The following is a 15,079-nucleotide window of genomic DNA, read 5'->3' as shown; positions in this document are numbered from 1 at the left end:
CCATTCCCTTATACAGAGGGACAATCACCTCCTTTTCGCTGCTAGAAAAATTCCTATATATCATTTGCAAAACCCCACGACCTGGCCTAGCAGCCTGTCTTCATTGCTCAGAAAACTTCATATCTGACTGCACATTTACTCCCAGGTCTTTTTCATTTTCTACCACCTTAAGTGTAGTACCACACAGTTGGTACGTTTCTCTGGGTTACTTCTACCCATATGCAATACTTTGCATTTGTCAAGGTTAATTTGTCAAGGTTAAACTTCAGTTGCCACTTCTCAGCTCATCTGCCCAAATTTTCTAGATCCTGTTGCAGTAGCACACTGCCATTACCGTCATTAACAACCCTGCCAACCTTTGTGTCATCTGCAAACTTCGACACTAATCCTGATATACTTTCATCAATATCATTCATGAATATACAAAACAACAGTGGACCCAACACCGAACCCTGTGGGACTCCACTTATAACATTAGTCCACGAAGAACAGCACCCATTGATTACCACCCTCTGTCTCCCACACAACTATCTGATGTCTAAAGTGCTTCCGTAGCCAGGTGGACAGGAGCAGCAGTGCATAGCACACGCTAGTAGGAGAGGGGTCACTTTGAACGAAACTGACCAGGGGGGGCGGTCTGTCAAGCCTCCCTTCCCCCACCCCGCCAACCCTCCCATCTCCGAGCTCGCGGTCTGCCTCCCCCCCTCCCTCCCCTACCCCGAAACACTTTGAACAGAATTGCACAGCGGGTGGTCTGGCGACTTCCCCCCCTCCCCCACCCCAAAACACTTTGAACAGATTTTGTCAGCGGGTGGTCCGTCGACCCAACCCCCGCCACTAGGTGGCGCTGCCATCGAAACACTTTGAACAGAATTTCACAGCGGGTGGTCTGTCGACCCACCCCCGAAACACTTTGAACCGATTTTGGTTGCGACGGTCGCCGCTAGGTGGCACTGCCATAGAAACACTTTTTTAAGCTAGCTGACCAAGGGCAGTATTCCACCCTCCCCACCCCCCCACACAGATGTTGAATCTTTGATTGTGATGACATCACCAATCACGTAAATCCTTCCCATGATAATGTTATTTTTAGGCAATAAATTAATTAGCGCTATGTTGAATTGTTTTTACTTTAAAGTATTCATGAACAAATCAATGGTATTTTTAAAGTATTCATGACCAATATTTTTAACCGATGGTATTTTTTAAAGTATTCATGAAGTAATCAAAGGTATTATTTGAAGTATTCATGAAGAAATCAATGGTATTATTTGAACGTCGATGGTATTTTTTAAAGTATTCATGTACAAATCAATGGTATTATTTGAACATAATTAAAGTATTCATGAAGAAATCAATGGTATTTTGTGATTTGAAAGTGATTTTCAATATAACTTTTAATGAAGACAGATTTTAACGGATGACCTTTTTTGTTTTGAATACTGAACTACAGTTGCTTTCGAATAAATTTGTACATGAACATCCTCGTGAATATTGTTGTTTGCCGTACAACGAGCAGTCAAACTCATTCATGGCAAGATTTCACTGGTTCTCTTTATTTCGAACACAGTTATAATTTGATTAGTGTTATTACTTGAATGCAATTAATGTGTTTTTTCATAATTATAAAGTTCGAAATTAATTTTAAATGGTTGAAGTTTAAGGGGAAATTTAAAAAGTTAAAATAAATTTACCAGAAGTTGTGTGAAAATTACAAGGTGAACATCGTAACTCCCAAGCTATATAATGTTATTACTATTCTGGTTAAAATTCTAAAATCTTCATTGCAGACACGGGTTAAACGAGCTTTTATCGGAATTCTAAAGAGACCGCACAGGTCTTTACTAATAATAAAATCTCAATTCAGATTGCATACTGTTATGAGAACAATCCATTTTTTGTTTTCCCGTATGAAGTTTTCAAGCATAGTTCCAGAAAGTGTTCAGCATTTACAGTATGGAAAAAATTTTCGAGCACTACAAAAATAGACCGGTGATGCTAAGTTTAAGTACTTAGCAATTAAATTTAACTTATTTACATAGTTTTCCACTCACTTAGTTTTATTAGAGTTCACATTTTGTCTTTCCAGTGAGCGAAAATTTTACACACACAAAGCTGAACGAGAATGGTTTGCATTTGAAATTGTGTGTTACCCAGAGCCACAATCCTTGACACGTTGTCTTCCTTTTGCTGCGAATATTTTATCAATTCAGGACGTTTCTTCTCCACTTTAATAACTACAACACAAAAATCTGAATGGAGGGTTGAAAAATTCACAAAACCAACACAAGCAATCCATTTGAAGATACAGAAATTGTAATGACACCAACCCCACGGCTAAAGGCAACTGAAATGCTATAATTATCACGTGGGAGTTTAACCAATCATAAACCAGCTTTGTACGATAACAAGCAAAAAATTAAGTGATATCCACAATATTTTTTCAAAAAATGTTTCCAACATTTGTGCGAAACGTAATCTGTATACTGATATGTCCATAAGCCTGGAAAACGTAAAATAGGTAGAACTCTGAGAAAAACCCCCAAAACAGCAGTGCCATAAACCTCCGTTTATGTCATAATCCTTTGGTTTAATTCCAGGAACACAATTCCCAATTAAACAACATATTTTTTACATAATTGTAATATGTCTCTGTAGCCAATAGAAAATACTGTAATTGCATGTCTATATGAACGCAATAATATTTATTGTGATCCTGCGATTGTGTTTTTCCCAAAACACTAAGACGTTAGTATGAACTTATTTTCACTCTCAATAATAGTACTAAGACACAGATAAAATTCGCAAAAGAATAAAAACTTATTTCTCTATCAATAATAATGTTAAGGAACCACAAAGACACAGATAAAAGTTACAAAAGAATATTCTATTTTATTCTTAAAAAAACTAAAGAAAGATACAAAATACTTACAACTAAAGATTCCCTAATCTAAATAAATCAAGCTACTGTAACCACCATCTGTTGTTAAAACATCGTTACTCCGATCGTGCCAGATGACGGGCACGGTGGAAGCACCGGACGTGGAAAAACCGCTCTCGTCAACGGCATAGGGATTCCGAGGACCACCAACATTTACATTGTCTTCTTCATACTCCCTGACAATAATTATGTCCGGTGAATGAACCTGACGATCAACGTATGCCGATCCTGTTGACACTCCCGATGCCGACCGTGAGGAGTTGGATGCGGATATATCACCATCGTATGAAAGATGCAAACTTGCAGAGGTTGAAAATTTCATAGACACTTCCCATGAACAGAGGCTATCATCCAGCGATAGAGATGAATTGGTGTAATCGATACAGGACAGCCCCGTACTAATGGGATTTGAGCTCCGTGTTTTTGGAAAATATGTCGAGGCATTCCAGTCAAAGACCTCATAACGGTTAGCAACGTCCGAAAGGTCTATGTCGTCGCAGGAATCCAAGGGAGTTGAACTCCGTATTTTCGGAAAATATGTCGAGGCGTTCCAGTCAAAGGTCTCACAACAGTCAGCAACTTCCAAAAGGTCTACGTCGTTGCAGGAAACCCACGGGTCACCACACTCTGAACTTTTATCATAACAGACACCTGACCCTGAACACATGCACAAACTGTACCTACACAACATTGTAAGGACGGAAAATAACGTGAGAGTAGCATGAAGAAATAAAGATTTAGAACATATTTTTCTGATATAATTTTAAAACTTCATAAATGAACGTTCTGTTATGGTAATAGAAATGAGAAAATACAGATATATACACCTAAAAATTAACAGATTTTATAATTTTCACAACCTATTTGTAGGTGTCAAATGTATATTTTAGCCGTTAGGGGATAGCACAGCTTGGAACTTCACAAAGTTTACGAAAGATAGCCTTTGTTTGTCCATAAGATCTTCACTGAAAATGGGGAAGTTTGAGAAAATCACATGTCACCTTTAGATATTTTGCGTGTCCAACCGGAAAATTTGTCCCGTTATATTATTTTCAATTGCTAGAATTTGTACGAAATCGAACTTTTTGTGGCAGTTTCTCTTTCGAGATAGAGAAATTGTCCTTAAACGATTTCGCCCACCTTTCAAATCCAACCCTCAGGTTTTTTATGCATTCCAACTCAAAAAATTACGCAAAACGACTGTAAAACGGTTCGCAACCGACTAGTTGGAATTATTGAAATTATGAAAAATAAATATCGTAAAGAATTTTGACTGGTAGTTTAAAATCAACACTTGTTGACAAGCTGATGGAGGGGAAAAAATAACATTCAATCTCAGCAACTGCGAATGGATCCAAAACAGTTAAGCTGAGATTTTTAATAAATTTTCAGTTATCCATCAACACTTTGTAACCTTTTCAAAACAAACGCGAAAAAATCAATTTAAAATTCTTAATTTTAAGCATTTTCCGTGTACTATAAGATAAATTTGAACCTGAACAGCTCATTCAAATCATAAAAAACATCCCCAAAGAGCGTAAAACTCCAACAAATACAACCAAACCTCGGAAAATCTAAGAAAAATTATGTAAAAAATCTTAATAACATGTTTTTCAACATTTATTTAAGATTGAGACCCCCCCTCCCACCCACACAAGAGGATTACGGTGTCACAGCAGATTAAAACCTCATGATTCAAAAATATATAGAGCGTCATCACCAACTCAAGGGGATTAATAATGATTATAACGTTCTTGGGTTTTTTTTCTCAGAATTCCAATAAGCTTACACATTAACATGAAAAAACAACGGAAACTGTGTACAAGTAATTAATGGACCCTTTAAAATTAGAGAAAATGATCAGAAAGAGAGAAAATAATCGACTTTTTCCCATGTACCCAAGGGATGTGTTTGTGAGATTTTTAATTAAAAATTTGCTTACACATTACAACATTTTTGTTCTGTCAAAACATGAAATTCATTCATCACAGTAAAATCAGGGTGGAAACATACAAAACACTGTCAAGAGACAGAAATATAAGAAAATTAAGTAAAAACATCTTAAATAATACAGCTTCAACATTTATTCAACCCTCAGACCCCAGCCACAACTTCACAGGTTCTTAACAACCCCCCCTCAAAACGATTATGGTGTTAAGACACGCCTAAGGTTAAAAAAATATTAACCGTTATCATTGAAATAATCACATTTTAGATCTTTTGTGTTTCCAGGAATTCCATCATCACTCAAAATTTCAGAAATTACACATTTGGAATCAAGGGAACATATTAGAATTAGTGAAAAATAATAGGGTTTTTTTCAAATAAAAAAGCGTTTTTTGTCTTATTTACAATCAAAAGTTGAAAATTTGCATGTGTGCGACATATAGACAAATAACTTTGCTGGTTTTTACCTAGCAAACCAGTAAAAAGATTATATTTTTAATAACAAAAAAGACTTTTCAAAGTACTCTGAACAGTTGAAATGTTAACAATTTTTGGATCTGTTGTTGCAGCAGAAACATCAATATACACACACCACACTGTAAAATTAACAATGACAACAGAAACTATACTTTTATGAATCTATCGGTATAACAACTGATGAATTTTCATATGCACACACTCATACAAAAGATGAGCAAAAGTAATTTGAGACAAAAATCCTGATTTAACAAAGCTAGACAAAAAACAACATACTAGATGAGGGAAAAAAACACCATACATGTGTTCATACAATTCTAAACTACCATATTTAAAGCGCATGTTACAATAAGAAAAACCAGCAGTGTGTTACAATAGGAAAACTCACCACAATTTTCCTGACACATAAGTAATTTTGAATCTCAAAGCAAACAAGAGTTCCGAAACCATGGTAATAGCAGTAATAATCACCCCCGTTACAATCATCCTTATTCATGTATCAACAGATACCGTGTTTATTATATAATTCGTCATTTACCAATGTAACGCCTTACTTTATATTTGAAAAAGGAAAAATTCGAAGCAAACACATGAAAATTTAAGATAATTTTAACTGGAAGCGTATACATTTGGATCGTCACACATTTAATTTCATTATTTCGACTGAAATTAGCCGATTTCTGCCGAAGGCAATTTGGCTAACAACCGCTGTGTATGCTATTTTCACATTCACGTTGAACCAAAATAAACCTGAAAAATAAAAAAAAACATCTGCAGATCACCGGCTATTTTACACACGCTAAGACCGAACAACACCAACCTAAGTCAAAGATGGGGTGCATAAGGAACAAACTTAAAACGGGAAAATTACACCCACTAACAATGCAATGCTCCTTTGCGGCAAACTTAAGAATTTTCATTTAACCCTGATCACTGTGGGACCACAAAATAGCTTTTTTATTAAATAAAATAAAATAGCTCGTTTGCGACGAGCTATTTTGTGGTCCCACAGTGATCAGGGTTAAATGAAAGTCTTTCACCTCTTTCATTTCTTTCACCAATTCCAAAATTTCCTATAGTTCCTCTTTCTGCGCTGTTTTGCCTTTTTCCAACCTTAGCATTGAAGTCCCCCATAATAATAGTGTAGTGGGTTTTCTGCTCATCTAGAAGACTCTCAATTTCGGTGTACATTTCTTCAACCTCTTCATCATCATGGCTCGATGTTGGTGCATAAATCATTATAATCTTTAGCTTGTATCTCTTAGAAATCTTGATACTCATCGGTTAATCTTTAATTAAAAGCTGGTACATCCGGTTTAGTTGAGGCAGGAGGAGTACGTCTCTGCAGTGATCGACAACTTTCGGTCCTCCCACTGCTCACGTCCAGTTTCTGTTACATGACTCGTTCCTCCCTCCCCCACAACCGCGCCGAAGCGAGTGTCAGTTAAGAACGACTACCAGTTAAAGAAAAAATGTATACATTTACCTTTTTACAAGTTTCTACGATTGCGAAGATAGCACGGTGACTTCCACCATGCTGAAGCGAGAGCCAGTTGTCACGTGACCCATTTCCCAAGCATCTTTGCGACAAGCGGCGGTGGCGAAGTAGCCTGGAATCAAATGCCGTCCCACCACCGACTGCGTGTCGTCGTACCACTTTCCAAATTTGCGTTGATCGCGGGACAAATGCCAACGCTTCGGCACGGCGGCTGTTGTCACGTGATCGAATTCATGGCGGAGAAGATGGAGTACCAATTTCTGCGAATGCGATGCGATGATCGCAGGAGAAGAACGTCACACATGCGAGAAATGATCCGTTTAATATTTATGTAGTCCCGCAATTTCTTTTTTCTAACCACGAGAAGAGTGAACAGCATCTGTCGTGCTTGGAGAAGTGCAGAGTTGATGAACTCTTCACCTCAAGTGCAGAGTTGAAGTTTCAACAAACTATTGCTCACATTCATCAGACAGTCCTGGATAGAGAAATCTTTTCGATCGGACTTTAAATGTAAATAGAATTTCCTGCTCGTCAGAATCCTCCAATCATATTTTCTTCAAATAAAGGAAATTTTAGAGAAATGGTAGAGTTGCTATCGAATTATGACCCCCGCTTAGAAGGAACATATTTTTAGAATTGAACGTTCATCTGCTCGGAATGAACCTTCATATTTATCGCCAAAGATTCAAAATGATGAAGGTATAACAGACTTAGTGTCGAAGTTTGCACATGATACAAAGGTTGTTAATTACAGTAAAGACAGTAAGCTGCTGCAACAGGATCCAGAAAAGTTGAGCAGATGGGTTAAGAAGTGGCAACTGAAGTTTAACCTTGAAAAATGCAAGGTACTGCACATGGGTAGAAGTAACCCCACAGAAACGTACCAACTGTGTGGTACTACACATAAGGAGGTTGAAAATGAAAAAAACCTGGGATTAATTGTGCAGTCAGATATGAAGTTTTCTGAACAATGCAGACAGGCTGCCAGGGCAGGTCATGGGGTTTTGTCAATGATATACAGGAATTTTGCTAGCAGAGAAAAGGAGGTGATTATCCCTCTATAAGGCAATGGTCAGGCCACGCCTTGAGTACTGCGTACAGGTCTGGAGGTCTCATTTTAGGAAGGATGTAGAATTACTTGAGCGTGTACAGAAAAGGGCAACAAGATTGGTGAGGGCAATGAAGGGATCCTTTTACCAAGAGAGGCTTAAGTTCTGCAAATTGCAGTGGCTGGAGACTAGGCACCTGCGTGATGATCTGATTGGGGTGTATAAGGCCTTGAATGGGTTGATCAAGCTGAATTCTGAGGGGATTCTTCCTCTTGTTCAAATTACGAACAAGGGGACATAAATTCAAATTAAGAAAGGACAGATGTAGAATAGATGTGCGGAAATTTGCCTTTAGCCAGCGGGTGGTTAATTGCTGGAACAAAGGTTTCATCTGCCTTTATAGTTGATAGGTTTAATAAATTTAAGGAGGAACTGGACAAATATTTAGAGGGCATGGTTGTGTGAATTTTTATTTATTTATATATTTTTTTGGGCTGATGCTATATAGGCTCATACGCTTGCTTTCTTGCATCACATGCCACGATTACTATTACTATGAGTTCATTAAATGCTTTTCCGAGAGATTTAGTGTGAAGAGCGAACCACGTTATAACGAGGGCCTGCTGTACTGAAAACACGTAACAAACATCAAATTAGGTAGGAATTAATGTGACTTTTGCTGCTGAACGTCTTGAGGAAGTCTCTCAACTTCAGGCGAGTATGCCACAATTTCCATCTTTAAACATGCTGAGAGGCTCGTATTGTTCAGACGGTTTCTTTATTTGTGTCCATTCAGTTATATCTGACATTGTTCCTCAATCCCATCTTACCGCACGCTCTACCTACCCGCACTGGTATAATAGTGAACTAATACGTAAAATTAAATCCAAAGAATTCTACAGAAACAAATATAAGCAAACAGGTGACAGTCAATACTATGAAATATTCAGCCAACTCCGCAAAGAAGTGAAAACTCTCATATTAAACTCCTTCAACATGTATACAGAGTCAGTTCAGGATAGTCTGCTTACTCACAGAGATATCAAACCATTCTGGAATTTCATGAAGCATAAGAACATAACCAGTAGAAAGTTACAACTCCGAAACGCAGATGGAATTCTCTTAACTGACGAATTCAGTATTGCTCAAGAGTTTGCCAAACACTTTTCTAGAATTCAAACAAATGATACATTGAGACCTGCCTCATTTCCTGACTTCACACCTGTTAAAGATGATATCCTCATTAATCTCTTTATCACTGATGAAGATTTAAATTCGGCATTAAAAAGCATGAGAAATGACTATACTAGAGGCCCAGATGACATTCCAGGCTTATTTTGGAAAAGGACTGTCACTACATTGAAACCCCTCATACTGCGGATCTTCAACCTGTCTCTCAGGCTGGGGAAGTATCCTAAGCACTTTAAGCAGGTCAATATAGTTCCTATTTTCAAAAAAGGTGATAAAAATGACGTATGCGATTACAGACCCATAACCTTGCAAAACAGCCTGGCTAAACTCTTCGACACAGCAGTGCACAAACATCTCTTCGAATTCTTCAAGCCTTTTATCGATCAGAATCAACATGGTTTCTGCAGTGGCAAGTCAGTAGTCACAAATTTACTTCCTTTCTGGCAATACACCTCTGAAGCTCTTGATAACCACCTACAAGTTGATGCAGTCTACACAGACATATCTAAGGCATTTGATAAAGTCCCGCACGAACAACTTCTGGAAAAACTTAAGCTATATGGCATCCGTGACCCTTTGCTCTCATGGCTACGCAGCTATATTACGCATCGTTCCTTGAGCGTTATCATCGATCAAGTGAACTCAGACTGTTTTATACCACTAAGCGGAGTACCACAAGGCTCTCCCTTAGGTCCTCTTCTCTTCATTGTTTTCGTAAATGATCTTCCTTCTTTCAACTACACCTCCAATGTTCAAGTTGCTCTCTATGCAGATGATCTTAAGATCTACTCAGCAGTGAAGGAGACTACCGATTCTCAACAACTTCAATGTGCTCTCAATAAATTCTCTCTGTGGCTATCTCTGAATGGCTTGTCTGCTAACCCCTCGAAGTGCAAAGTAATCTCTTTCTCATCTTGCAGATCTCCACAACTAATGAATACGGAGTATAGTATTAACTCTGTGATCATCGAAAGGTGTGACCAAGTTAACGACTTAGGGATTCTCTTTTCCAGCAGTGCTAAATTCGATGCCCATGTCCTTAAAATCACCAGCAAAGCATTCAAAACACTGGGATTCATCAAACGGAACACATACAAGTTCAAAAGCTACAGATATGCGGTTATCCTCTATAAAACTATTGTTCTGCCAATCCTTGAATTCAGTTCACCCATCTGGAATCCTCACACAAAGACTTTAACTAACAAAATTGAAGCAGTCCAAAAAAACTTTATCCGTTACCTTACGTACCGCAATCCTCTATTCTATCACTCAGTGTATTATGAATCGCTGTGTGATTACTTTCATCTAAGGCCTCTGTGCACTAGAAGAGTTACTGCTGACATCGCCCTCCTAGCCAAAGTAATCACTGGAATTTATGAAGCATCTGATATCCTGAGTAAAATAAACTTCAATGCTCCCTGTAGACAAGTCAGGAACCTTACACCGTTTCGCCTTGACTCTGCCAACACGGACTTAATGAAGTTCAGTCCACTGAACAGAATCAGCAAATCAGCAAATGACTCTCGCATTGACTTCTTTGACAACTCCCAATCACTGATGAACTCCATCCACAAGTTTGCCTCTTCACTTAAACTGCAAAGTGACTAGCTCACATCTAATTATTGTAGCTTATTATTTGTTATATTATTTTTCTATTCTCTAACGGATTAATTATTACTTGTTTTACCGGTAACTTAACTTAATACAATCCTCTTTTGTATATGCTTTTATTGTTTGAATCTATATCAATGTTTATCGTCCTGTTGGATTTCATATTATTGTTATTATGTTTATTGATCTGATCTCAGATACACTGTTAATGGTTACCTGTTGTGTATCTTTTTATTAATAAAATAAAATAAAATAAAATAAAATTTATTTCATGTTCAAATTTAATAGCAAATAACTTGACACCCGTACACGTAATGAACTCGCCGTCGTCTACCAATCCATAAATAAGATATCTTATTCCTAATAACTACAACTCGGTGCTTACCAACGACATTCTTTTGGTTACGTATTATAATGCTTATTTTAGTAAGTCTTGTAAAGCGGTTTATATATGTTGAGAGCCTGCAAGATGAACAATAGAATCAGATAAGCAACGAAACAATAGAACCGCCTCATTAACTTAATATTAATAGAGAGAGAGATTTAAATAGTATCATTATGTCATTAATAAGTAAAATGAAATATAGAAGAGACAGACAGACAAAGCGAGATGAGAGACAGACAGAGACGTAAATAATATCATTATGTCATTAGTAGGTAAAATAAAATAGAGTGAGACAAGCAGAGAGAGAGAGAGAGAGAGAGAGAATGAAATGCAAACGTTTACTTTAGAACATCACTTACATTCTAGATCGATGACTTGAAAAGTCTTCTAGGATTAGGCTTTTTACAAAAATGAAATTTATACTGTCTAATATTTTTCTTTGATTATTTCCGTTGAAATCACAATTTACAAACTGAAACGATTCAATTCTTTGAGAACGCAAAATATAAAAATAAACTCTGGAAGTAGTTGTTCTGAATACAGCCTTCTATTTCTAAAATCTTTGCATTATTTATGGTCATTGTATTTATTGAGCATGTACCGTATTTATTGAGCATGTACTATTTACAACTGCTAATAGCTTTCGGATTATTACAATATAGTCACGGTTCTCATAGTTACCACGTTTGAAGATAATTCGTACAATCCGATAATATTGACCATATCTGAAAGGGAAAAAATATATATTTAATGTGCATTACATTTCAGTAGTTCTAACAAATAGTAATAATTGATAATTAAAAAAAAGAAACGAAGAAAGAGAACGGAAGTTAAAAATAATGATATTTTCAACGACCAGATGTCCATTTGATCCTTGTGCCAACACGCGTCTAAATACAGCCATATCGTGGATGATAGTCGTTCAGGTAAACACGTATCTTATATTATTATGATGTTTGAATGCTCTTTATGACGACTGTCACTCGCATATCCTGCATAGCTTCTGTGAACTGCACTCAACCTCGGTAATCGTAGCCTACGGCGATCGTAGCATTGTCTCTACTGAGGGAAGAACACCTGTCCGGGTCTCAACGCCTTGAGCAGTGCCTGACGGAACTGATGCTATTAACCCTATACGAAATTGAAAGCCCACAAACAATAGTGACCTTCCTTCTTTGTGTCTGCTCTAAAAGAATTATGTGGAAGTCACTGTAAAAGAATTCGGATCAACGTTAAAACCTGCTACCTTCAAAAAGTAACAGTGAAATAAGCAATGAAAGATTGAATAACACGTGTCAGGCCTGTCTGAAGAAGGTCAAACATATAGTAATATGCAATAGTGATTGCGGCCGCTCCTTAAGCGGAAACTGCTCTGGACGGTCACAAATCTTTAAAATGTCAAAGTCAGCTAAAGAGCGTTACGTTTGTGCTCATTGGAGGAGGGTATCCCCAAGGAACTCTGAAATCTCTTCAGAGAAAGCCGGTTCGACGTCACAAGACGTGAATCCAGTTCAGAAACCGGAGGGAACACGGCCAGCTACTTCGACAACTGATTCTGAAGGTGCCAATCCGTTCCTCGGACTAATTGACTCTGAGGATACTCCCAGCGAAACCAGTAACGCTAAAGAGATTCCCACGACCAAGCGCACCATCGGAACACAGCACGATCTCAATCCAACCTCTCACGTCAGCACTGCCTCAGACTGAATGAACCCACGCACCCGAGGCCGCCGCGTTGATTTGGACGGCAAGGAGTGTCAGCATGTACCCTGATGCGGAGGTCACAACGGAAACGAATAGGCAGTATTCAATAGGGCTGCGAAATAGAAACCCTCCCGTTTGTTCCACCCAACCTCATATAACTGACGAGTTCCTGTTGCCAATGTTGACTAACTTCAAGGCTGCGCTTCGAAAACAATCGGAGTTTGATACATTCTACGATAAGTGTTACGAGCTCTTCTCTAGCAAAATTCGTGAGGATGTGAAACGCAGCATAAGTCACTCTATTCCTGCCTCACAGTGCTGTGAAAAAGATGCAGAAACCCATCACTACACAGAAAAGATATCGCATTCCCATGCAAAAGGCAATAATATACCTGCAATGCGGTCCTCAACTGACACGTCAAATGAAAAGGTAAAAATTCCACCGAGTCAGCATTCCATGTCCCTTCCAACCAGCTGTGGCACAGCCATTATGAGTGCCTCACAACCTATACACGGGCACAATTCATGGAGTCGTGAAGAAAGTCCAGAAATGATGCCATCGGTACACACGAGAATTGCACCAAGAACTGACATCAGCCACCATACGGAACCACTAGTTCACGATGCTGAAATTCGTCCTAGTAAAAAGGCCGTCAGAACAACATGGGCAGGGATTGTGGCTAGATCTCAGCCCCATCCCACTCACAACACTCCATCACCAAGGGTCAAACAGTCACAAGAACCAGGTGCGCGAATGAAAAATGCATATGTAACACGCACGTGAAATTCTTCTAGGCTCAGACCCATGGTGCCACATCCCAACAAAACATCTAAGAATTTCTTCATTTCCAGGCTGCATCCCCTAACAATTCCTAAACAGGTAGTTAACGTCCTCCTTCAAGACCTCTTCGTCAGCGCGGAAGTCACTAAGCTACTTACCAAGAGCAATAATTATGCTTCATTCAAGTTATCCTGTGAAGCAGCTTTCCTCGAAGCTATCAGTAACCCTCTTCCTGCCCGATTGGTGTTATTGTCCGACCGTTCTACCCAAGCAACAGCGTCAGAAGGAGAAACATCGCGGAGCACGCATCGCACACTCGACTAAATGGAAGCTGACTCAAGATCCAGGCTCTACATTGGTCGCGCCCCTTATGCCATACACAAAACAAGACAGTCGGTTCAACCATCGCAATAGACAACAGCCCCATTTTATCCCATAGCCTAAATTCTCCGAGCAAGCAAGGCAAGCTACGCTGGCCGATCCCAGCCGTGATCACAAGTAGACACCCACGACCTCGTGTGGTACTTCCTCCTTCGAGGTCCAAAAATTTAATTCAAGTGCTCTAACACCGTAAGTGTAATGTATCAGAACGTTAGGAGCTTGCGAAATAAAATGGAGACTACGGAGCAAATGCTGCTAGCAGGCGAATTCGATATTTTAGCTATATCCGAAACATGGCTTGAGCACGAGCAACAGAACATAGTGATAGCTACACCAGCAGGCTATGTGGCAGAGTTCACCTCCAGGAGGAATAGAAGGGGAGGTGGTGTCGCTATGTTCTTCAAAGACGCGACCTTCAAATTGATCAACACTATCTACAGTGACTTACCAAATTTCGAAGCCATAGCCGTGACACTGCTCAGAAATTCATCCACAATAGACATCTGCGTAATGTATATCCCGCCCGTACCCACAATTGATATCATTACTGAGGCAGCCAACTGGGCAATCACCCACTTTCACCCCTCAGCTCACCATATCGCCATCGGGGATTTCAACCTCACTCCACAGCTCACTGCCCACAAGAAGATCCTTGTTGTGTAAGAACTATTCTTACACTTAATTTTTTTGAATTATAAATTATCAAATTTTAATAATAATGTAAGTTAAACGCAGTCTAGCTCTCAGTAGAATTGTTTGTGCTGTTTACTTACTGTAAACTGAGAGATTAGCTTAACAGCAGGAGGGGCGCTTACATCTTACTTCCTTGCTCCAGATATTTCCCCAGAATTCCTCAATCGTCTTCTTCTCGGATAGTCCATTCCCTTCTTTCCCGTCTTCTCCGTGATTCCTGTAGAAGCCTCTTTGGTCCTCATCGAAGATTCGGTTATTTATTTTCCTCTGGGAGCTCTCTTTGTATCGGCATAGTCTCTTGCTAAATGCGAGGAGGTTCTGTTTCCATGTGTTCAAGTACGCTCTTATTCTCTGATTTTTTTGTCACATGTTTGCTGTGGACACTGTCTCTCTTGAGGATGCTCTTCACATTTCCAATTAA

Source organism: Mastigoproctus giganteus, chromosome 3 (assembly GCF_048544385.1).
Source record: "Mastigoproctus giganteus isolate SK-2022 chromosome 3, ASM4854438v1, whole genome shotgun sequence".
NCBI classification, from domain to species: Eukaryota; Metazoa; Arthropoda; class Arachnida; order Uropygi; family Thelyphonidae; genus Mastigoproctus; species Mastigoproctus giganteus.
The sequence above is the reverse complement of the archived record's forward strand: the minus strand, read 5'-3'. Positions refer to the sequence as shown.